Source organism: Cucurbita moschata, unplaced genomic scaffold (assembly GCF_002738365.1).
Source record: "Cucurbita moschata cultivar Rifu unplaced genomic scaffold, Cmos_1.0 Cmo_Scf00077, whole genome shotgun sequence".
Classification (NCBI taxonomy): Eukaryota; Viridiplantae; Streptophyta; class Magnoliopsida; order Cucurbitales; family Cucurbitaceae; genus Cucurbita; species Cucurbita moschata.
Genome location: NW_019268593.1, coordinates 335,858 through 360,016, shown reverse-complemented (window position 1 = coordinate 360,016; position 24,159 = coordinate 335,858). Strand labels below are relative to the sequence as shown.

The 24,159-nt window shown below is 33.3% G+C and overlaps 2 non-coding genes across 2 annotated transcripts; one reads left to right on the top strand and one right to left on the bottom strand.

Moving 5' to 3' along the window:
* Positions 1-6,408: 6,408 nt before the first annotated feature.
* TRNAA-AGC lies at positions 6,409-6,481 on the bottom strand. The gene has a single exon. It is a non-coding gene; the product is annotated as a tRNA-Ala (tRNA).
* A 16,906-nt stretch (positions 6,482-23,387) lies between these two features.
* Positions 23,388-23,459, top strand: TRNAC-GCA. Its single transcript has one exon. It is a non-coding gene; the product is annotated as a tRNA-Cys (tRNA).
* Positions 23,460-24,159: the final 700 nt, after the last annotated feature.

Here is a 24,159-nt window from a genome sequence, read left to right as displayed (position 1 = left end):
ATTTCTTTAGAATGGTAACAAAATAACCAATGATTATTGTTGAATTTCCAAAAAAATACACCACAAATTTCATTTATAGATATAAATGGAATCATTGATATAAAACACTGATTATATAATTGCATCTTCACCAACAAACCCACCTCGAAGTGATCATCTTCACCAGAGGCTGCAAATTAAGAAGCCTTCCACGATTACTCAAAAGTGAACTTTTAAGACAAATGAAGCTATATTTGAGCAAGAAAAATCATGTTACATGTGTCTGGGATACCACGGAGACACCAATGCAAGCAATCACTACCACCTGAAGTTTCTCTGATATTGTAGTTGGATCTATGAGACTCATCCCTCAGATGTGCAAGAGTAGTTATATCCAACATTCTTACTTGTGTGCCTCTTTCAGTACTCTCAACAAATGGACCGCTTGATCTATTCTGCTCTACTTTACTTCCTCTTGATTACGGTGTGGTATTGACACAACTCATATTGCTGATAATCATCACTTACATCCAAAACTAGAGTATAGAGGTCGACTATCGTCAAGGACCCATTCACCATTTCCATTCCTACGGACCGAAAAATTTTATTACATTCATTTCTTTCTCCTTTCTAACTTCTTCATTCTCACATTAAACTTTTTTTTATTTAAAAAAAAAATTTGACGTGAAAAGGGATTAAGAAGGAAGAAGAAAAAAGAAAACCCTTAATTTTGAAAGCTTATCAAATACTCTTTGACCAATGTAAAGAAAGCTTGAGAATAATTTATTCTCACGTCCCTCTTTGACACTTGTTGGATATATATCCGTCCTTCACATGTCGTATCATAATCATATCATATCGTAAAAATTTCGTGGTTATATCCTTCCCTAATTTATCATAGCCTTAACGTCCTTAGACATATCATAGTTGTGCGTTACCTGAACGTACCTTACCCATAACTTAATCGTATTGTTTTATGAATCCCTCGTGACCATATCGTTTTTATCAATCTGTCATACCCATAGCACTTCGATACGTAACCAAACCATAACGTTTCATGAACATGTCTTACTCCTATCGTTACATTATGTTTAGTGCATCCTTCTCGTATCCTATCTCAAACATACCATTGAACACATGGTACCGTAAGTATTATCATACAATTCACATATTATAACATATCATAAGCATATCGATTCACAAATATTTCACACATATCAATATATATGACTCTTCCAGAACCACGGGCACAGTCAACATCAAATATAACCATATGGATGGTAAGACCACCTACCTGATTAGCTTACGCTGGTGTCCCCAATTTATCCTTACGAAAGTTTGATTTGTCCTTTGTATTAAAGTCAACCTATATGAACATGACATTAATTTCAATCATTTCTCTAAATTTTATGATGTTCTAGTGTTAGATTTTATGGGAATATTGCATGAGGAAAGTCTTGAAATGTCTATATATCAAAACTGTTTAACACTTTCCAAATTTTGATTTTTGGCTGTTTGTGTTTTTTTTTTTTTTTTTTTTACTTGATTTCCTAATCTTACTTTGGTGTGTTTGTTACATTTTTATTTTATTTTAATTATTTTAGCAATTAGCCAATTTAATCAATTTATCCTTTATGTTTATTTATTTATTTTTAATTATGTTAGTCATTACTTTTGGCTCATTTAATCTATCCTATTTATTTTATTTTATTTTTTTTCTATTGATGGACCTATCTTTCTAAATTAAGGATTTTATTTCTCTTTCGTCAAAACAATCCTTAAAGCACAAAATTTAAGTTGTAGTTAGTCAATTATAATATTTGACGTGCTAGTTTTCAAACTACTTTAAATGGGTGTAAAGAAAGAATGAGAATAACTTAGTGTCACTAATCTGACATGTGTTGGGCATGTACTAAATACTTGTTAATACAATGGATACATTACAAATTTATAATCCATCGTATCAGACACTTGACTTTGAATATATTTTGAGAGTGAAACGTACATTAAGCTCTTTTTTAAGTATACAAATATATAAACTTATTTATATGAATTTATCTCTAATATAAAATTGATAAATTTTTTGAAATAATTATTTTTAATTAATGTATCATTGTCACATTGGTGTCCTTGGTTTTTTAAGAATGACATGTTACTGTTGGGAACAGAAAAAGAAAACCGTAAAGATCATAAGAATTGGAAAAAATCTCTCATCCAATTGAAGAATGACTAAATCAAATCTAATTCAAATAACTAGATCAAATCTAATCCAAATAACTCAATCAAACCTAATCCTAACAATCTCTCCCTTAAACTGAACACGAATAGTAATCAGTTTATATCTACGACCTCATACCAAACTTCCACCAGGTAACTTCATCAATTCCCATGTGTCATTTCTGTTTATTACTCCAGATCCATGGCTTGCCTTCATTTCTCACTCTTCAATGCTTCTTTAAAGTTTACAAAGTTTACAAGTTCAGTAGGGGTAAACATGACTAAGCTTCATCATCTTCTTTACAAAAAAAAAAAAACTTCTCCTATTGCATAGTCTCTTATCCAGACTGGTGGTCTCTTATTCCTCGCCTTATTTGAGCTAGGAGAGCTTGCTTCAGCCAAAGAGCCAGATGAAATGTTTTCCTCCAGTATTTTCATTTGTTGCTTCTATATCATTATTTTCATCTGCTGCTTCTATATCATTATTTTCATCTGCTTCTTCTATATCATTATTTTCATCTGCCGCTTCTATATCATAGAGTCTGTAAGCTTTTGACTCTTCACTAACTCCCAGCAAAACATAACTCAAACTCTTATCATCTAGCTTAGTTCTCTGAGCTGCCTCATCGTTTTGTATCTTAATCAACTCGAGCTCACAATATTGTTCTTCTTCCTTCTGCTGCAGCTCCAGAACTAATCGTTGCTGTGCTTTTTCTACCCTTCTTCTATTCTCTTCCAGCATTTTATCTAGCTCTTCTCTCTCTTTTCGTGCTTGTTCTTCTTTTTGTCTTGTAGCAGTAAGAGCGACTTCTTTCTCTTTCTCAAGCTGCACATCAACATCATCAAACAACTTCGTGCGACCTTCCTCTATTCGCCTCTGTATTTCTAATTTAGTCTCTTCAAAGGTTAGCCTTTCTTCAACCTTCTTCTGAATTAGTTCTTTCATCCTCCTAGCTGCATCTTCTTCTAACTTCTTCAACTCTGCTTCACGCCTTTTCTTCTCTTCTTCCCCTTTCTTAAGCTTCTCTATGGAATGATTTCGATCAGTGGATGCACGACTAGGACTAGAACTGGACGATTTGGGAAAAGGAGATAATGAGGAAGACCTACTTCTGCGTTGGTAACTGAGGGAACTTGAACGGCTGCTTCTCCGGGAATGGGTAGTGGAATGATAGGGGGAAGGACTTGGGTCCTTCTGTTAGGTTATGGAGTCTGATGCTTATTTATAGCTTGGTCAAAGGTTATATCCGGTAAAGCTATATTTGGTAAAACTATATCTGATAAAGTTATATATGGTAAATAGCTATATATAGTAGATGGTTAAATCGGGTAAAGCTATATATAGTAAATAGCTATATATAGTAGATGGTTAAATATGATAAAGCTATATATAGTAAATTGAACTATATATATTCGGTCCGGTAGAGCTTTGAGATGTACTTTCTATTCTCTATAATTCTCTCTTACTGTACATACGTGAACTCATCAATAGAAAAATCCTCTTAGCCAGAGTTCTCCTTGCACTTTTCTCTATCTTGTTCTTTGTGTTCATCTAGATCGAGCGTGTGCATTGTTGTGCGATCCTAACACCTTCTGCTTCTCTGAATTTGGCGAGAGGAATTGGAGCGGTGAGTGTACGAACGAGACCTTGAACCACTTCTCCCCATAAGTTTCAATTGAGTTTGAACGGCTGCTACAGGTTGAGATATAGCATGCAATACGAACATTCGATTCAAAGACATCTTTGTCTCCATGATTAAGCCTCTCTCAGGATGAAACACCTTGCATGTTCCATTTTGAAACAAAAAGGTAACCCCCTTTCTTGCAATTTACCACTACTCAACAAATTGTTCCTCAGGTCTGACACATAGAACACTCCTATGATTATCATTATGATTCCATTCACTTCAAGCCGTACATTACCCTTTCCGGTTACAACCATGCTTGAGTTGTTGCCCAGCTTCACTGAATCTCTGAAACTTCCATCAAAATCTGAAAAATATTCCTTCTTCCCACACATATGATTGCTACATCCCGAGTCAAGGAACCACATATCTTCTCTATTGGCCTTATTCATATTCACGTAAGCCATCAACGACATCTCTTCTCGATTCTCTGCATAGTTTGTCTCCTTCTCCTTGCTTTGACATTCCCATTGAAAATGTCCTAGCTTGTGACAGTTATAGCACTCCACTGTGGCCTTGTTGAAGGTTTGTCTGCCTCGTCTGGTATTGCTTTGACATTCCCATTGAAAATGTCCTAGCTTGTGACAATTATAGCACTCCACTATGGCCTTGTTGAAGGTTTGTCTACCTCGTCCCCTTCCTCTATCTCTAAAGCTTCCACGACCTTGGCTCCTTTCTCCAGCAGACTGCACAAGTGGACTCTCCATCGACCTACTTTTATTATGTCACACGTAGAAGATTGCTGCTTCTAGTTTTAACTAGTTTAGGGCATGACTCTAATACCAAAATGTTAGGAACAGAAAAAGAAAACTAGAAAGATCAGAAGAATTGGGAGAAATCTCTCATCCAGTTGAATGACTAAATCAAATCTAATTCAAATAACTAGATCAAAACTAATCCAAATAACTCAATCAAATCTAATCCTAACAGTTACCATATCTATTTTGTATCATATTTATGTCTCGTATCTATATCTCATTTTTATTTTTGTGACTCTGAGATATTTTTCTTTTATAAATAGATATCTTCACGAAAATAAGTTTAATTTATGTTGAGATGGAGAATAAAAATTAACACTTAAAAGGACGTTGATATTTGGGACTTTGATTCCTCTTAGTGTGTTTCAGTTAAAATTCACTCAAGAGAAAATAATCAAATAACGATCCATATTTGAGAAAGGATAACTTCTTTTTTTTTTTTAATCTTTGAGAAATAAGAAAGAATAAAAATCAAAACATGGCATGAATGACATCTTCTTCCATCTTTGTTTTGTTCTCATGAATGAATGTATATATATATATATATATAATTATATATTTTTAGATATAATTTAAGATTAGCTATTTAATAAAACTCCATCCAAACTTCTGCTCATAAATTTAATTATTATTTGTATACAATTGTTAATATGTAAGAAAATACACGTACAAAATGTTTATACTATTGGTAATATACTAGTCTCGGTTGTTTGACTAAAACAATGCAACCATTGTCCAAACTAAAGAATTTGATTCAAAGCTATCTCCTAATAGAGGGAGGCTCAATTAGACTTTGTTGTAAGATTCGACGCTATCAATTTGAATAGCGTTCTCCAAGTATAAATATTGAACTCCAAAGTATTCACAAGCAAAGTAAGTTTGTTGAAACTATCTATAAAAGTGTTCTAAAGTGAGTCGTGAAGAAGATTTGCCTTAAAATCTAGTTCCAATTAAGGATGTCAATGATGAAGAAGTGCAAGCTGTTGGAAGGTTTTCCGTGGAAAATTTCAGAGGCGGTAGATATAATTAAATTTACAAGTGTGTGGTGAATGGTCTTTTCAATCCCATATAGGCTTTGACTCCAAATTTTATATTATTGTGATAGAAGCTATAAATGAAAATAATATTCATTGGTCAGATATTGCAATTGTGAAGAAGTTCCGTCATATGCATTGGCCGTCATCCTATAATCTCTTATCTTTTGAGGAATTCATCAAATTCCCTCCCCACAACTAGCAGTATAACTAACTGCTAGATTGCTTTCTTTACTTACCATAAGTCCTCTCTCTATATGTGCTTGTGGGACATTACTCTCTTTTATCTATAAAAATTGCATAGCCATAATGATATAATAATCATTATATAAGTATCTTTTGTTTTTCTCTCGTACCCACCTATATAGCCATAATGATATAATAATCCTTGTATAAGTATCTTTTGTTTTTCTCTCGTACCCACCTATATAGCCATAATGAAATAATAATCCTTATATAAGTATCTTTTTTTTTTCCTCTCGTACCCACCTATATAGCCATAATGATATAATAATCCTTATATAAGTATCTTTTCTTTTTCTCTCGTACCCAGCTACATAGCCATAATGATATAATAATCCTTATATAAGTATCTTTTCTTTTTCTCTTGTACCCAGCTACATAGCCATAATGATATAATAATCCTTATATAAGTATCTTTTCTTTTTCTCTCGTACCCACCTTATACATAACATGTTAAATTAACTCATACTTCAAAAAATAATTTCTCTCTTTTGGAGATGCAGGGTATCAATCCCCGTACCTCTCGCATGCTAAGCGAGCGCTCTACCATTTGAGCTACATCCCCACAATTTTTGCATCACAAAACCCTAAATTTCCCGTCATCAATAATAGTGAAAATGAAGAAATATTGCTACCCAACATGTCATGAATAAGGAAAAATTGAAAAGAAATAATATATTTAATAATAGATAGTCTTATTTTTTGAGATGCAAAGTATCAATCCCCATACCTCTCGCATGCAAAGCGAGCGCTCTACCATCTGAGTTACATCCCCATGTTGTTTACATCATAAAACCCTAAATGTCTCATCATCAATAATAGTGAAAATAAAAAAATATCAAAATATTAATAACAAATAGTTTTGTTTGGTGATGTGGGGCATCGATAATTTTGAAAATGAAAAAATATAATAACAAATTAAATACTTTCTTTTGGAGATGCGGGTTATCAATCCCTGTACAACTCGCATGCAAAGCGAGCGCTCTAGCATCTAAGCTACATCTCCACAATTTTTACGTCACAAAACCCTAAACGTCACGCCATGAATAATAGTGAAAATGAAAAAATATCGCTACTCATTATGTCATAAATAAGAAAATATGGAATAGAAATAAAATAGTAATAACGAATATCTTCTTTTGGAGATATGGGGTATCGATCTGATCCCCGTACCTCTCGCATGCTAAGCAAGCAATCTACCATCTAAGCTACATTCCCAATACTTATATCAGAAAACCCTAAATGTCCCATCATCAATTCTAGTGAAAATGAAAAAATATCTCCGCTAATTATGTCATAAATAAGGAAATGTTGAATAGAAGTAAAATACTTATATCAGAAAACCCTAAATGTCCCGTCATCAATTCTAGTGAAAATGAAAAAATATCTCCGCTAATTATGTCATAAATAAGGAAATGTTGAATAGAAGTAAAATACTAATAACAAATAGTTTCTTGTGGAGATGCAGGATATCCCCTTACCTCTCGAGCTCTACCATCTAAGCTACATCCCGACAATTGTTGCATCATAAAACCCTAAATTTCTCATCATTAATAATAGTGAAAATGAATAAAATCTAGAGATGCAGGGTATCAATTCTCATACGTCTCACATGCAAAGCGAGTGCTCTACCATCTAAGCTATATCCCCACAATTCTTATGTCACAAAGTCCTAAACATCTTGCCAAAAGTAATAGTGAAAATGAAAAACTATCTCGGCTCATTATATCCTAAATAAGAAAAAATTAAAAAGTAATAATATATTTAGTCGATTCAATTGGTGATGCAAGGTATTGATCCCCATACTTTCCACATGGGAAATAAACGCTCTACCATTTGAACTACATCCCTACGATTCTTACATCAAAAAACCCTAAACATCCCTTCATCATTTATTGTGAAAATGAAAAAGTATCTCTCCATATTATGTCATAAATAAGGAAATATTGAATAGAAATAAAACATTAATAATAAATAGTTTCTTTTGGAGATCTGAGGTATCGATCCTCGTACGTCTCGTATGCTAAGCCGTACCTCTCGCATGCTAAGCGAAGCTACATCTCCACAATTCTTGCATCACAAAACCCTAAATTTTCCATCATCAATATTAGTGAAAATGAAGAAATATCGCTACTCAACCTGTCATGAATAAGGAAAAATTGAAAATAAATAATTTTTAATAATATATTTAATAATAGATAGTTTTATTTTGGAGATGCGTGGTATCTATCCCCGTACCTCTCGCATGCAAAGCAAGCGGTCTACCATTTGAGCTACAGCCCCACGATTCTTATGTCACAAAATCCTAAACGTCTCGTCATCAATAATAGTGGCATGAAAAACTATCCCTGCTCATTATGTCGTAAATAAGAAAAAATTGAAAAGAACTAATATATTTAGTGATCGATTCATTTGGAGATGCAAGGAATCAACCCCGTACTTTCAACATCAGAAGTGAGCGCTCTACTATCTGAACTATATCCCTACGATTCTTACATCAGAAAACCCTAAACCTTCCGTCATAAATAATTGTAAAAATAAAAAAAAAATATCTACGCTCATTATTTCATAAATAAGGAAAGATGGAATAATATATTTAGTGATAATGAAAAAATATCTCCGCTCATTATTCCATAAGTTTAGTGATCGATTCATTTGGAGATGCAAGGTATCGATCTTCGTACTTTCCACATCGGAAGCGAGCGCTCTACTATCTGAGCTACATCCCCACGATTCTTACATTAAAAAAATCCTAAACCTCCCGTCATCGGTAATTGTGAAAATGAAAAATATCTCCACTCATTATTTCATAAATAAGGAAAGATGTAAGAGAAATAAAATATTAATAACATAGTTTACATATGTGTCACTTGTGTTATTTTAATGTATTTATTTACTTGGTAAATGTCTTTCATACTACAATCTCTTGAAGGGGCATTTTGAGAATCGAACTTTCATACCACTAGACCAAATGCCCTTGTTATACCACTTGAAACGTATGTATGAAGCCTTATGCCTAGGTATTAAGGTCATATTTTGTCGTATTGCAAGAAACACGTGAAGTCCTCGGATATTGAATTTGTCTTGGAGAATAAAGCCTTGGGATGGGATGTTAAGAAAGACTATGAGTATTAAGAGCATGGAATTTGTCTTGGAGAATAAAGCCTTGGGATGGGATGTTAAGAAAGACTATGAGTATTAAGAGCATGATGGTAAGTATAAAATGTCGAGCCTTGGGATGGGATGTTAAGAAAGACTATGAGTATTAAGAGCATGATGGTAAGTATAAAATGTCGAATATGAAGTTAGGTTGATTTCAAATATGAAGTCCTTTTCTTGAACACCCAATATTTTTAACTTCTACTCAAATAATAGTGAAAACGAAAAGTTGAATTGTTATAATATACAAGGGTTATCAAATAAACCAACAACCCAACAAAAGAAACAAACTAATAAATTTTTGTTGGATTGATTCTGTTCAGTTCATCAGTTTGTTTGATTTAATTTTTCTATTTTGCCTCGTATGACAAGAAAATAAAGTTGTATTGAATGCACCTTAGTTTCATTTATGACAAACTCATATGAAACATAATTGCATTAATAGTACTCAGAGTTGGAGTCTATAAGCATTTCATGAACTTCAGTGCAATTCATGCTTCTGAACTTTAGTTAGGTAAGGGGAACTTTAAATTACTTCATGGATTTAGGGAAATTTTTGTGTAATTATCAACTACAACTTATGTTTTCAAATTTTTAGGACATAATTTAGGTAGTTGTTTTTATGAGTAGTAAACTTGTTTCTTTGCATAATATGGATTTAGTTGAACGTGACGAAACCATGTTTAGACTAGCAGTTTAAAGTCAGGAAATGTTGTCACCTAATATGGATTTAGTTGAACGTGACGAATTTTGTTTAGACCAGCAGTTTTAGGACATAATTTAGGTAGTTGTTTTTATGAATCGTAAACTTGTTTTTTTTGCATAATATGGATTTAGTTGAACGTGACGAAACCATGTTTAGACTAGCAGTTTAAAGTCAGGAGATGCGGTCACCTAATATGGATTTAGTTGAACGTGACAAATTTTGTTTAGACTACCAGTTTAAAAATATGGATTTAGTTGAACGTGATGAATTTTGTTTAGACTAGCAGTTTTAGGACATAATTTAGGTAGTTGTTTTTATGAGTCGTAAACTTGGTTCTTTGCATAATATGGATTTAGTTGAACGTAACGAAAGCATGTTTAGACTAGCAGTTTAAAGTCAGGAGATGCGGTCACCTAATATGGATTTAGTTGAACGTGACGAATTTTGTTTAGACTAGCACTTTAAAGTCAGGAGATCTGTCACAGGTGTGTTTTTTTTGGTCATAGGAGATGCTGTCACAGGTGTGTGTGTGTTTTTTTTTTTTTTTTTTGTCCGAGGAGATGCTGTCACAGGTGTGTTCGCTACAAATCAGTATCAGAGACTAGCAGTTTAAAGTGAAGGAGATGCTGTGTTCGCTACAAATCAGTATCAGAGAGTTTTGAGTTTTGAACCCGTATCAGAGCTTTATTCTTGAAGAATATGTTTCATTCTCTATTCTCATCTTCTTGGTTCAATGTTTTAAAACCACATTTTAAATCATATTATCTTGCATAACCACACCACATTTTAAATCATATTATCTTGCATAATTCTCTATTCTCATCTTCTTGGTTCAATGTTTTAAAACAACATTTTAAATCATATTATCTTGCATAACCACATTTTAAATCATATTATCTTGCATAATTCATTTTGATATAATATTGTTGGGGGCATTTTGAGAATCGAACTTGAGACCTCTCACACCCAAAACGATAATCATACCACTTAGACCAAATACCTTTATAGTAGGTCTATAATTCTTAGTTTCTAGTCTATATATGAAATTTAGACCTCTTGCACCCAAAGCAAGAATCATACCACTAGACCAAATGCCCTTATTATGGACTATATATTAAGTTGTTTATGGCTGTATCATCATTATTTCATTTATTTTCTTTGTTAATGAAATCCATGAGCAATTATTATTATTTGATAGTTCCATTTGAGACATATCACTAAGTTGCTGCTAAATTGCTTTCTTTGAGGCTCATCTTTTGAGAAATGAACATAGGGGCATTTCAAGAATTCGCACCCTAAGCGAGAATCATACCACTAGACCAAATGCCCTTTCTAAAAAATATGCAACATTTTTAACTCCTACTCAATATATTTTTTTCTCTCAAGTTTGAAATCTATTTTCTTGAGTGGTTGTTGGACTATAAAACAAAAAGTTGATGGTCTAGTATTTTACTCGTAAGTAAGGCATGTAATATTGAATTGTTCCAATATGCAAGTGTTATCAAATAAACTACAACCCAATAAATGAATCAAACTAATCAGTTTGGTTGGGTTGAATTTATTCGGCTCAGTTCATCAATTTGTTTGATTTAATTCTTCTATTTTGCATCGTATGACAAGAAAATGAAGTTGTCTTGAATGTACCATATGATTTATGACAAACTCATATGAAATATAATTGCATTAATAGTACTAAGAGTTGGAGTCTATAAACATTTCATGAACTTAAGTGCAACTAATGCTTCATTAAAGACGAGATAAACTTTAGTTAAGTAACTGAAACTTTAAATTACTTCGTGTGGAGCTTCAATTACTCTATGTTAGCTACTATCTTTAGGATTTACTAATTGGACACGAGTTCTAGGATTTAGGGGATTGTTTTATGTAATTTTCAACTACAACTTATGTTTTCAAATTTTTAGGTCATAATTTAGGTAGTAGTTGTCTATTATGGATGAACACTAGAGTTTCTATCCCGTTCACCACAACTACTCTAGTTTTTGTTTGAAGGCTATAATTGTCATCTATGTTGTATGACAATAAAATTTGTTTAGATGAAATTTTAGTTAAAGTTGCATATTTTACTTCTTGCCAGTAAAAAATTTGTTTCTTAACATAATATGAATATAGTTGCAGAGTTATTAGGAATAAGATGGAGAAAGAAATTTTCTTTAAAATAATAAACAGACCTAAGTTCATCTTTGTTGTTGTCTAATTGTGATTTTGCAAAAAGCTTAACTAATATGAAATATCAAGGTAAATCAAGAATATATCCTACACGTCATTCAAGATGACAATAAAATGGAGTTAAATTGAACGCAGTTTTAGTTTCATGTTGAGTAGGTTTCAAGATGAAGCATAATTGTATTAATGATATTAAAGAGAAATTCGTGTTTTATTAGAAGAGACCAACTTCATTTAAGGTACTAGGAGTTTAAACTACTTCCATTGTAATTTCAATCACTCCACACTGATTACAAATTTAGGGTTGGCTAATTGGACATCAATTATCAACTTTAGTTATAATTTAGGTAGTAGCCATTATAATATTAATGAGCATAAGAGTTACAATTCTTCCACGGACCATATGTGTTATAGTTGAATGAATATATATATATATATATATTATGTATGTCGAGGTTTGGGTAAAGCACAAAGTAGTAAGGAACACCATTGTCAACTCTAGAGCCACCCACAACTCATGATGGAGACCGATGCAAAATATTTTAACATCCTTTGGCATCAAGATACAGGAAAGATGAACGCCGTCAAATTGGAAGCTTTACCTGTCTTAAGAGTCACAATGAGAACACTAATCAAGCTGGAGCCTTGGACTAGGCAAATTTTTTGGTGATAGTTGAAATGGATGACTTCGACATCGTGTCAGGAATGAACGTTCTGCTGAAACACAAAGTCAGTTACATGCCCCTAGCAAAATGTCTAATAGTAATGGAGTCTAATCCGACGATCATTCAGAAAAACATCCATCAACCAAGAGGGTTGAAAATGATGTCGATACTACAATTGAGAAAGAATCATAGCCATGATGAATCTACGCTTGTTGCTATTGTCGTAATTGAAAAAGGGAGCTCGAGTGAGCCAACCTCAAGAGAAACCTTGTTGCCACTACATGAACACCACGACGCAAAACAAGGTCAGATAATGGATTTATCCCCACCATGAGAGACAAAAACAAGGTCAGATACTGAAGAAGGGAGACAGAAACAAACCACTGAAGCAACACATGTTCACACAGAAATATCATCTAGACGGATGAAGAGAAGGGTCAGTCAGAAGCGTCAACCACAATAATTTCAAGAAAAATAAAGAGTTCATATAAGTTAAGTTCAAATAAACTTCGAGTTCAAAGCAACAAGAACCAAAGACTGGTGTGAAAATACTATGGACTAGTTAAAGTTATCCATAAGGTTACGAAGACATCATATAGAGTCCAATTGCTCTTATGGATGCGGACTAACCTTGTTGTGCACGTTAGTAACTTGAAACATTATTATTTTGACCAAGAAGACATCAAGCAGAAGCAGGTGGTATGACGTCATACAAATAAGAAAAAGTTTCAAGTGGAAAGTAGGAAAAACACGAACAGAGAAGACATGAAGACTCAACAAACCGAGAAGTGATTTTAGACAGCACCTAGTAGGTTGGAAGAGACTCCTCATTATGAGATCAGCTCGAAGCGCATCGAGAGACCTAAAGTCAGTCTCTTACAATAAATTTGTGTGGGGGCAGATGTCACAGTCATGATTGCCCAAGGTTTTTTTTTTTTTTTTTTTTTTTCTCTTTTCAAATATCCATCTGAATTACTTCTTGGTTCAAGGTTTAAAAAACCTATTTCAAATCTTATTATATTGCATGCTTCAATTTGATATAATTGTTAGGGGCATTTTGGGAATCAAACTTGAGATCTCTCGCACCCGAAGTGAGAATCATACCACTAGACCAAATGCCTTGTAGTGGATCTATCATTTTTAGTTGCTGGTCCATATCTTTTATGCACGTTAATATTTGAAATTTATCCACATGTTTTTGCTTCAATTCTAGAAATAGAAATGATATCCATAGAAATACATAATTTTACAAGGCAAATAAGAAAAACTCAGTGATCAAGTTTTAGATAAAAGTAGCAAACATGTTGATAGATGTAAAAATAAATTCAAGTTCTTTCTCTGGCCTAATTATCAACCCGAAGATTTAGCTGATATGAATTGTTATTGGTTTGATACCAATAATAACAGTCATTTCTTTTGTCCTTTTCTTTTTTCGAAGGGTCTTACGTCTCCATTCCATTTGAAAATTGATATTTTGTTTGGTAATTTTAAACTCATTATTTTTTTTTTGTTCATTCCACCTAATTTGTAAAAAAAAAAAAAATAAAAAAAAAAAAAAAAAAAAATTCCACTAGGCCAAATGCCCTTATAATGGATCTATTATTTTTAGTTGCTCGTGTTTATATGTTTTCCGCACCTCAATATATGAAATTTATCCACATATTTTTGTGCTTTAGAACCTACTATTATTGTCATGTTAACTTCACATGGTCTATCACACAGTTGAAGTAGCATTGCCACCGGAGCCCATGCATTGATAACTATTTTTTTTTATTTCAAAATTATGTGTTTTATCTGTTTATTAAAAAAATAAAAAATAAAAAAAACATTTGAATTTTAAGAAAAATTTCACACCCAACTAAGTTTTTTAAAAATATTTTTATTTATTTATTTTTTCTTTATTTTAGTTTTCCAAACATAGATTGATCTAGAGTGGCTAGTTTTCAAAACTACTTTTTTGTTACAATTGAACAATATTTATATTGTAAAATGGGATTAACTTCCTTTAAGTTGATGTAGTTTCTTTTTATTACTATGTTTACTTCTATCTCATGTTACTCCATTTGTATTTACTTTGTTTTATACAAAAGTTCACCATAATTAATAAATCTATGTGCTTAATACATTCCCTACAAAAATAAACTTGTTTGTATTAGGATAAATTACAATGAATAGGGACAAAAGAAATCCCAAAAAATAAGTAGAAGGTTGAGAATTTCACTCTACCACAAGAATGTCATGAAACTTGCATAGATGATGCTCGGATTTTGAAGGAGAACTTCTCAACTTGAGAGATCAATTTCATTCATCACAAATCTGATTTTTACATAATAATTTGTGGGTATTTATAGTCTCCCACAAAATAAGTTAGTGGCCGGGATTTAATCTCGATCCCCTTAAATCTCCAAAAAAAAAAAAATAAATAAAGTTTTCTAACAACTCATGTACTGATGCTTGCAACTTCATTTGCTCTTTCAACTGTGTAAATACTCACTTCTGAAGCTCCAAATGGTCCTTTCACAATCTAATAAGCTTGTAACACATGAAATAATAGTTGAACCGAGCCTATCCAATTTTGTAGATGAAAAATAAATGCTTGTTGAATCTTCTTGGCCTTGGATCGTGTAATAGGTCCAGTTGGAACATTTGGAACACCGTGATCCTTATCATCTTCCCTCTCTTCAAAAGGATTTGTCCTCGAATCTGAAAATCATCACCTACATCAAAAGGACTCAAGTGAGCAACATTGAATGTAGAATGTGCTGAAAATTCTCGTGGAATATCATTTTATATGCATTGTTATTAATTCTTTCAAGGACTTGATTAGGGTCATCCTTCTTGGATGTAACTTTGTCTTCTTTTGAGATGGGAATCACTCCTTGAGAAAATGTATCCAAACCCAGTTACCGGGTTGAAAAATGATTTCATTCCGTCCATTGTTAATTCTTGAAGTAACATTGAAATTTTGTTTCTCAATTGTCTACTTCTACTCCTTATGAGTGAATATTTCTTTTTAAATTTACTTGACTATTTAATCTAAATTTAGTGATTATTTCTTTTTAAAATTTCAGAATTTTCATTTTCAATGTTATAGTCTTTATCGATGAATTTTTATTTTTAATGTTAGTGGGGATATCTCAGTTTGGAGAGCGTCACTGAAGATCTGAAAGTCATGTGTTTGATCCACGTTTACCCCACCTAATTCAAGTCAACTAACTTGCATAACCTAAATATTCAATAGTGATTATTTCTTTTAAAAATTACTTGACTATTTAATCTAAATTTAGTGATTATCTCTTTTTAAAATTTCAAAATTTTCATTTTGAATGTTATAGGGGATAGCTTAGTTGGGAGTCTGTAATATTGAAGATTTGAAGGTCACGTGTTAAGTCGACCTTCACCACACCTGATTCAAGTAGTATAACTTACTATCTTATCTAAATTCAGAGATGATTTCTTTTAAAAATTTCAATGAATTAGCTAAATAATTTTACTGATGAATTTTCATTTTAATGTTAGCGTGGATAGCTGAAATGGGAGTGAGAGTGGGTCTGTAGATCTAAAGATAGCGTGGATTCCTAATTCTTTATTTGACTATAAATGCTCTATAAGAATTCTTTATTTGATTATAAATGCTCCATAAGACATTTAATAAAATGACTTATTTTATTGCATGGAACAATAAAATTGATTATTTGATTATAAATGCTCCATCACACATTTAGTAAAATGACTCATTTTATTGCATGGAACAAAAAAAATTGATGTTCCTGTAGAATTGTCAATACATTCTACTTTTAATGTTGCTAAGTTGAGTCATTTTGATGTAGGTGATGATTTTTCTGATTCGAGGACGAATCCTAAAGAGGGGGATGATGATAAGAATCACGGTGTACATTCTACTTTCAATGTTGCTAAGTTGAGTCCTTTTGATGTAGGTGATGATTTTTCTGATTCGAGGACGAATCCTTTCGAAGAGGGGGATGATGATAAGAATCACGGTGTTCCAACTGGACCTATTACACAATCCAAGGCCAAGAAGATTCAACAAACATTCATACTTCATCTACAAAATTGGATAGGCTAGGTTCAACCATCAATTCATGTGTTACAAGCTGATTCGTTTGAGTCAAGACCATTTGGAGATTTAAAAGTAAATATTTGCACGGTTGAAGTAGTGGATGAAGTTGCAAGCATCATTTCATGAGTGGTTAGAAAACATTATTTATTATTTTAATTTCATAAAGTTTGTAATGCTCAAATTGACTTCGTCTTGTGTGGAGATTTAAAGGGATCGAGATTAAATCACGGCCACTAACTTCTTTTGTTGGGAGACTATAAATACCCACAAATTATTATGTAAAAGCATATTTGTGATCAATGAAATTGATATCTCAAGTTGAGACAATCCTTATAGAAATCTTAGCATATCTTTGTCATTTCTAAGTTTCATGCAATTCTTGTGGTAGATTGCATCTGAGTCATTCAATCAAGCCTTGATGAAGTTCGATTGTGAAGTGACTCAGTTTAGAAAAAGGTTCCAAATCTTGTTTCTCAATCTTGGATCTCATCATCTAATTCTAGCTTTATCTCTTGGTTGATCCAAATTTTGTATAAGAAGGTGTTGATTTCTTTAATACAAGGGTTCTTGCTTCTACAAAAGCTTGGCTCGTTGGGCTGAAGATTACGATTGGGCTATCATCCTTCAACGGGATCTTCTATCCCTATGACTTGCTCTGATGCGGTCGTTTTTCTAACGCCGATGACATGTCCAGTTATCGAGATTGGTAATGTGAGTTTGTAATCCATCCATTGAGGTTATTGGAATGATTCTATAGCTTATCATTAGCATGTTGGGAGTTGGATCATGGGTCTTGAGCAAAGGAATCCTTGATTTACCTGTTAGGTTATGAAGGCTGATACAGCTATACGTTATATTCGGTAAAGCTATATTTAGTAAAGCTATATTTAGTAAAGCTATATATAGTAAAGCTATATATGGTAAAACTATATATGGTAAAGTTATATCCGGTAAAGCTGTATATGGTAAATAGCTATATATAGTAGATGGCTAAATCTGGTAAAACTATATATAGTAAACTCTACCATATATATATCTGGTTCGGTAGAGCTTTGAAAATGTACTTTTCTATTCTCTGTACTCTTGTTGTACATACCTGAAGTCATCAATAAAAAAGAAAAATCCTTTTAGCCAGAGTTCTCCTTGCACTTTTTTTCATCCCATTCTTTGTGTTCATCTATATCGAGCGTGTGCGTTGTTGTGCGATCCTAACAACTGGTATCAGAGCTAACGACTGATATCGATCCTAACATTACCGCCCTTCGAGTTGAAGGAAGTGTCATAAGGCTAATTTTTTTTTTCCAATTTTTTTCAATTTTTTTTTAGTGATTTTATTTGATTTTATTTCAATTTTGTCAAACTCACCCAGGTGCTCATCTCAATCATTTCAGCCTTGTTGGCGTTCAATAAGAGAGACCTTTGAAATAGCCTGTAACTATTCAACTGGATTATCACATTAACCATTTGAATCAAATAAAGTGACATTAACCAATTGAATCAAATAAAGTGACATTAACCAATTGAATCACCTCAACCCCACTTGTTGAACTTGACCAAATGTCTATAACATAACACTAACAAAGGTACAAAGTAACACTAACAAAGGTACAAAGTTCATAAAAGTCTTTTTAATCTAAAATACCATTGAACTTGACCATTATAGTGCCTCTCAAACGTAGGTAAAGATTAAATTCGGGTCTCCTTGTCAAACTCACTCGAGTGCTCATCTCAACCATGATGGCGTTCAACAAGAGAGACCTAAAAAATAGCCCGATTATCGCATTAACCATTTAAGTCACCTCAACCCCAGTTGTTGAAATTGAAACAAATATCTATAACATAACACTAACATAGGTACGATGTTCATAAAAGTCTTTTTAATCTAAGATACTGTTGAACTTGGCCATTAAAGTGCCCCTCAAAATGAGGTAAAGTTTAAATATAATTGGTGACAAAAGATGAAACTATAAAATAAAAAGAAATAAGAAAATAATGTTCAATTTTAGAGAATTAAACTAGAATCTCCTAGGTGAAAGCCAAATATCAAAACCGTTGGACAACAATAAATTTTTTGTGTAATTGTCCTAAAGTCTTTTGTCTAATCGCTGAAGAGTTTTACTATGATGTTTTGGGTAATGTCTAACTCTTCGATACGTCCTTTCATGTGTGTGATAGAGTTCTCAGAGTTACCGCGACGTTTCGAGCTGTTCGATCATGTGGCTTTTTCTTCAAAAGGGTCAACATCAAACGTCAGGTCTTTGATTGGCAACCATCCAGAGGAGCGTCGATTGCATCGATTCCATCAACAGTCTTCCCATGAGTTTATGGTGCATGACCCATTTTTTATACCATTCACCTTCGAGCGCCACCATAGTTTTGCATCGTCCATGAGATGCATTGCGACCAACGTAACTCTTAGGTCCTATGAGCAAGTTCCAGTAACCTTCAAGTATTGTTCTACGTCAAAAATAAAGCTTTTTAATTCCTTAGCATCCCGTTTTCCATTTAAGGGGTTGTGTTCTTGGATTTTAAGCTTGCTAAGCCCACATGAACTTGACTTGAGGTGTGGTTCTCTACAGCCCAACTTGTCAAACTCACTCGGGTGCTCATCTCAACCAGGATGTCGTTCAACAAGAGAGACCTCGAAAACGATTGGATTATCGCATTAACCATTTGAATCACCTGCTCATCTCAGCCATGATGTCGTTCAACAAGAGAGACCTCGAAAACGACTGGATTATCGCATTAACCATTTGAATCACTAGCTCATCTCAACCATGACGTTGTTCAACAAGAGAGACCTCGAAAATGACTGAATTATCGCATTACCATTTGAAATTGAACAAAATATCTATAACATAACTCTACCAAAGGTCGGAAGTTCATAAAAATCTTTTTAATCCAAGATAGAAACTGTAAAATAAAATGAAATAAGAATATAATATTCCATTGCCAAGAATGGAACTCAGGTCTCTTGAGTGAAAGCCAAATATCCTGACTGCTAGACGACAATGGATTTTTGTTGTGGATGTGCTGAAGTCTTTTGTCAGATCGCTGAAGAGTTTTAGCATGATCTTTTGCTTAATGTCTAACTCTTCGACAAGTCCTTCCCTGTGTGTGTTAGAGTTCTCAGAGCTATCGCGACAATTCGAGCTGTTCGATTGTGTGGCTCTTTCTTCAAAAGAGTCAATATCAAATGTTAGGTCTTTGATTGGCAACCCATCTAGGGGAGCGTCGATTGCATCGATTCCATCAACGATCTTCCATTGAGTTTATGGTGCATGACCCATTTTTTATACCATTCACCTTCGAGCACTACCATGGTTTTGCATCGTCCATGAGATGCATTGCGGCTAACGTAACTCTCAGGTCATATGAGAAAGTTCCTGTAGCCGTCAACTCTCAAGTCGTATGATAGAGTTCTTAGAGCTACCGCGACATTTCGAGGTGTTCGATTGTGTGGCTTTTTCTTCAAAAGAGTCAACATCAAACATCAGGTCTTTAATTGGCAACCCATCAAGGGGAGCATCGATTGCATCGATTTCATCAATGATCTTCCCATGAGTTTATGGTGTATGACCCATTTTTTATATCATCCACCTTCGAGCGCCACCGTCCATGAGATGCATTGTGACCAACGTAACTCTTAGGTCCTATGAGCAAGTTCCTGTAATCTTCAAGTATTGTTCTACGTCAAAAATAAAGTTTTTTAATTCCTTGCATCCCGGTTCCCATTTAAGGGTTTGTGTTTTTGGATTTTCAGTTTGTTAAGCCCAACATGAGCTTGGCTTGGGGTGTGGTTCTCTACGACCCTCCTTGTCAAACTCACTCTGGTGCTCATCTTAGTCATCTCAGCAATGATGGCGTTCAACAAAAGAGACCTTGAAAATGACCGGATTATCACATTAACCATTTGAATGACCTCAACCTCACTGGTTGAAATTGAACCAAATATCTATGACATAACACTATTAAAGGTTCAAAGTTCATAAAAGTCTTTTTAATCTAGGATACTATTGAACTTGATTATTATAGTGCCTCTCAAACCAAGTTCATAAAAGTCTTTTGAATTTAAGATACTATTCAAGTCATCATTAGAGTGCTTCTCAAACCTAGGTAAAATTTAAATATAATTGGTGACAAAAGATGAAACTATAAAATAAAAGAAATAAGAAAATAAAATTTCATTGTCGAGAATCAAACTCGGGTCTCCCCAATGAAAGCCAGATCTTCTGTGTAATGTCTAACTCTTCGACACGTTTTTTTATATGTGTGATAGAGGTCTCAGAGCTTCCGCCACGTTTCTTGTTGTTCGATCCTGTGGCTCTTTCCTCAAAAGAGTCAACATCAAACATTAGGTCTTTGATTGGAAACCCATCCAGAGGAGTGTCGATTGCTTCAATTCCATCAATGGTCTTCCCATGATTTTTTGGTGCATGACCAGTTTTTTATACAATTCACCTTCAAGTGTCACCATAGTTTTGCATCGTCCATCAGTTGCATTGTGGGCCAACGTAACTCTCAGGTCCTCTGAGCAAGTTCCTATAGTCTTGAACTATAATATCAAAACATATTAACGTATTTGATATGTTAAATATTAAAATAATTGATGTGTATCATAAACATTAAATAAAAAAATATATTTGAAATTTGAATGAGATTCATATTAATAAAACATATATTATGTTATTCTACGTCATTTTAATATTATTTAAATAAGATATTATATCTTAATGTATTAGGTATTCAAATATATAATTTGACAAAAATTATCACAAGTTCACTGTAGATAGAACCCTAAGCATCAAACCTTAAATACCCACATTTTAGGTGATATTTTGCAGAGGAAGCTGATAAGGTCTTCAAAGAGCTTGTAGTCATGTCTGACATTTTAGGTTAACAACATGGTGAAAAGAAACCAGAAATTCTGATACCCGTAATTAACTACAAACCTTTGAATAAGGTTTTAGAATAAATAAGATATCCAATCCAAAACAAAAATGATTTGATAAAAAGAATTTAGACTCAAATGTTTTTATAAAATTCGACATGAAATTGGGATTTGGGAAAATTCTAATTTCCTAAAAGGACAAATATAAACTAGCATTTATGTCCAATTTAGAAAATATGAGAGGAACGTCATGCCATTTAGGCTAAAAAATGCTCCATCCGAATTTCAGAAGATTATGAATGATATTTTCAATCCTTTAAAAAAATTTCGATAGTTTATATTGATGATGTGTTGATATTTTCTAAAACCATTAAGATCAACACTTTAAACATCTACATACATTCATTAATGTAATCAAAAGAAATCACCTAGTTGTGTACATTCATTAATAGTGGTGTCCGTTTTCTTGGATTTTAACTTTATTTGAGCCTTATTAAAACCCATCCAATGGTCTTTATCTCAAACTTTGGTGATGACTTATCCTAGAAAAGCCAACTTAAAATTTTTTTTGTCTTATATCCTTCAAGATATGAGGCACATTTACAAATGTCTTGATGAGTGTCTTCAGAGTAATACAAAGTTTTGATTTGTAAGGGATATCTCTATAACAAAAAAAAATCAAATCATTAGTCAAATAAACTCTCTGCTTAAGTCTTATTGACCCAAGGGCAGATCTCATAATGAAACGGGACCCATCAAATATCGAATATGGAGATATCTAAAATTGTCAAAGAGGACAGAGAATTAATTATCATATTTCATTCAAAAGCCTCGAATAATACCATACAAATTACAAAATAGTAAAAAAAAAAAAAGTATTATTTCCATTGTACTCTATGTACAAAATTTTTTAAATAAAATTTAATTAACAAAACTATTAAAATCTATTGGAGAGTCAAATTTAGTTTTAGAAAATGAAGGGAATAATCTTGTTTCAAACAAAAAAAAAATAATTTTGCTAGATAGAAGTAAATTTTGTTGTGGTTTAATTTTAAAATTCTACCTATAAAAGAAGTTGAAAACACCTTGAGAGATTACCTATGGGAGAGTTTCTAACAAAGTCTCTCTTCTCTCGTCTGTCTTCTCAAACTGATACTAATCCAACCAATCATTTGCATGGACTCAAAAGTTCAATTACCTATAAAAGAAGTTGAAAACACTTTGTGAAAGTCTGTAAGGATACTACGACCTCTAGCTTTGCAAAATTCAGCGTTGTTGGCGTTTATCAAAATCGCTGCCAAAATAAAGTTTAACAAGTGGTTCTATGGTGTAGTGGTTAGCACTTTCGACTTTGAATCTAACGACCTGTGTTTAATTCCCGATAGATAATCCACCAATTTATACAAAATTGGTCCATAGCCGATTCGGTAGGGTCACTTTTGGACCGATAATCTGTAGAAGGGGTCACTAAGGTTGAGATCATACAAAATGGGTCCATAGCTCAATCTTAGAGCATTTGATTGCTGATCAAAGAGGTCACCAATTTGAACTTAGTTGGGCCCTTCTATCTTGGATAGAAATTTGTTACACTTTTTGGACCGATACTATGTCTAAGGGGTCACTAAGGTTAAAATCCTAAAAAATGGATCCATGGCTCAGTGGTAGAGAATTTGACCGGTCACCCGTTTGAACTTGGTTGGGCCCTTTTATTTTGGACAGACACTTTTTATACTTTTAGACTGACACTCTGTAGAAGGGGTCACTAAGGTTGAAATCATGCAAAATGGGTCTATATCTCAGTGGTAGAGCATTTGACTGCAGATCAAGAGGTCATCAGTTCGAATCTGGTTGGGCCCTTTTATTTTAGACAAAGCCGACCACCGAGAGTCTAAACGAAAAGAAATAAGAATAATTATCGATTTCATGTACTCACTCCATGTTTTCCATATCTTTCATGCAACTAAGATTGTCCTAGACAAACAACACCAACTATTTTTGATATTTTGAATATAATGTAAATGTAAATATATATGTTCATTATATTTTAATTCTTTTTTTATTTTGAGAAAACATTCTACTTTGTTTTCAACCTCTCTTAACTTGTAATCGGTGCTTCGAGAACCCACCGAAAATGGGTCATGACTCTCTTTTTGTTCTCACGTACTTCTCCTAAATCTATAAAATGTCTCCTATTTTTATTCCTAAGTTTGCCGGCGACATTGTTCATTATATTTTAATTCGTTTTTTATTTCGAGAAAACATTCTACTTTGTTTTCAACCTCTCTTAACTTGCAATCGGTGCTTCGAGAACCCACCGAAAATGGGTCATGACTCTCTTTTTGTTTTCACTTACTCCTCCTAAATCTATAAAATGTCTCCTACTTTTATTCCTAAGTTTGCCAGCGACATTGTTTGTTGTCGAGCTTGATAATGTGAGTTTGTAACCCATCCGTTAGGGTTCTTGGAATGATTCTCTAGATTATTCCTTCCATGTTAGGAGTTGGGCCATGGGTCTTGGGTGAAGGAACCGTTGGTTTACCGCCCCAAAGAGTTAAGT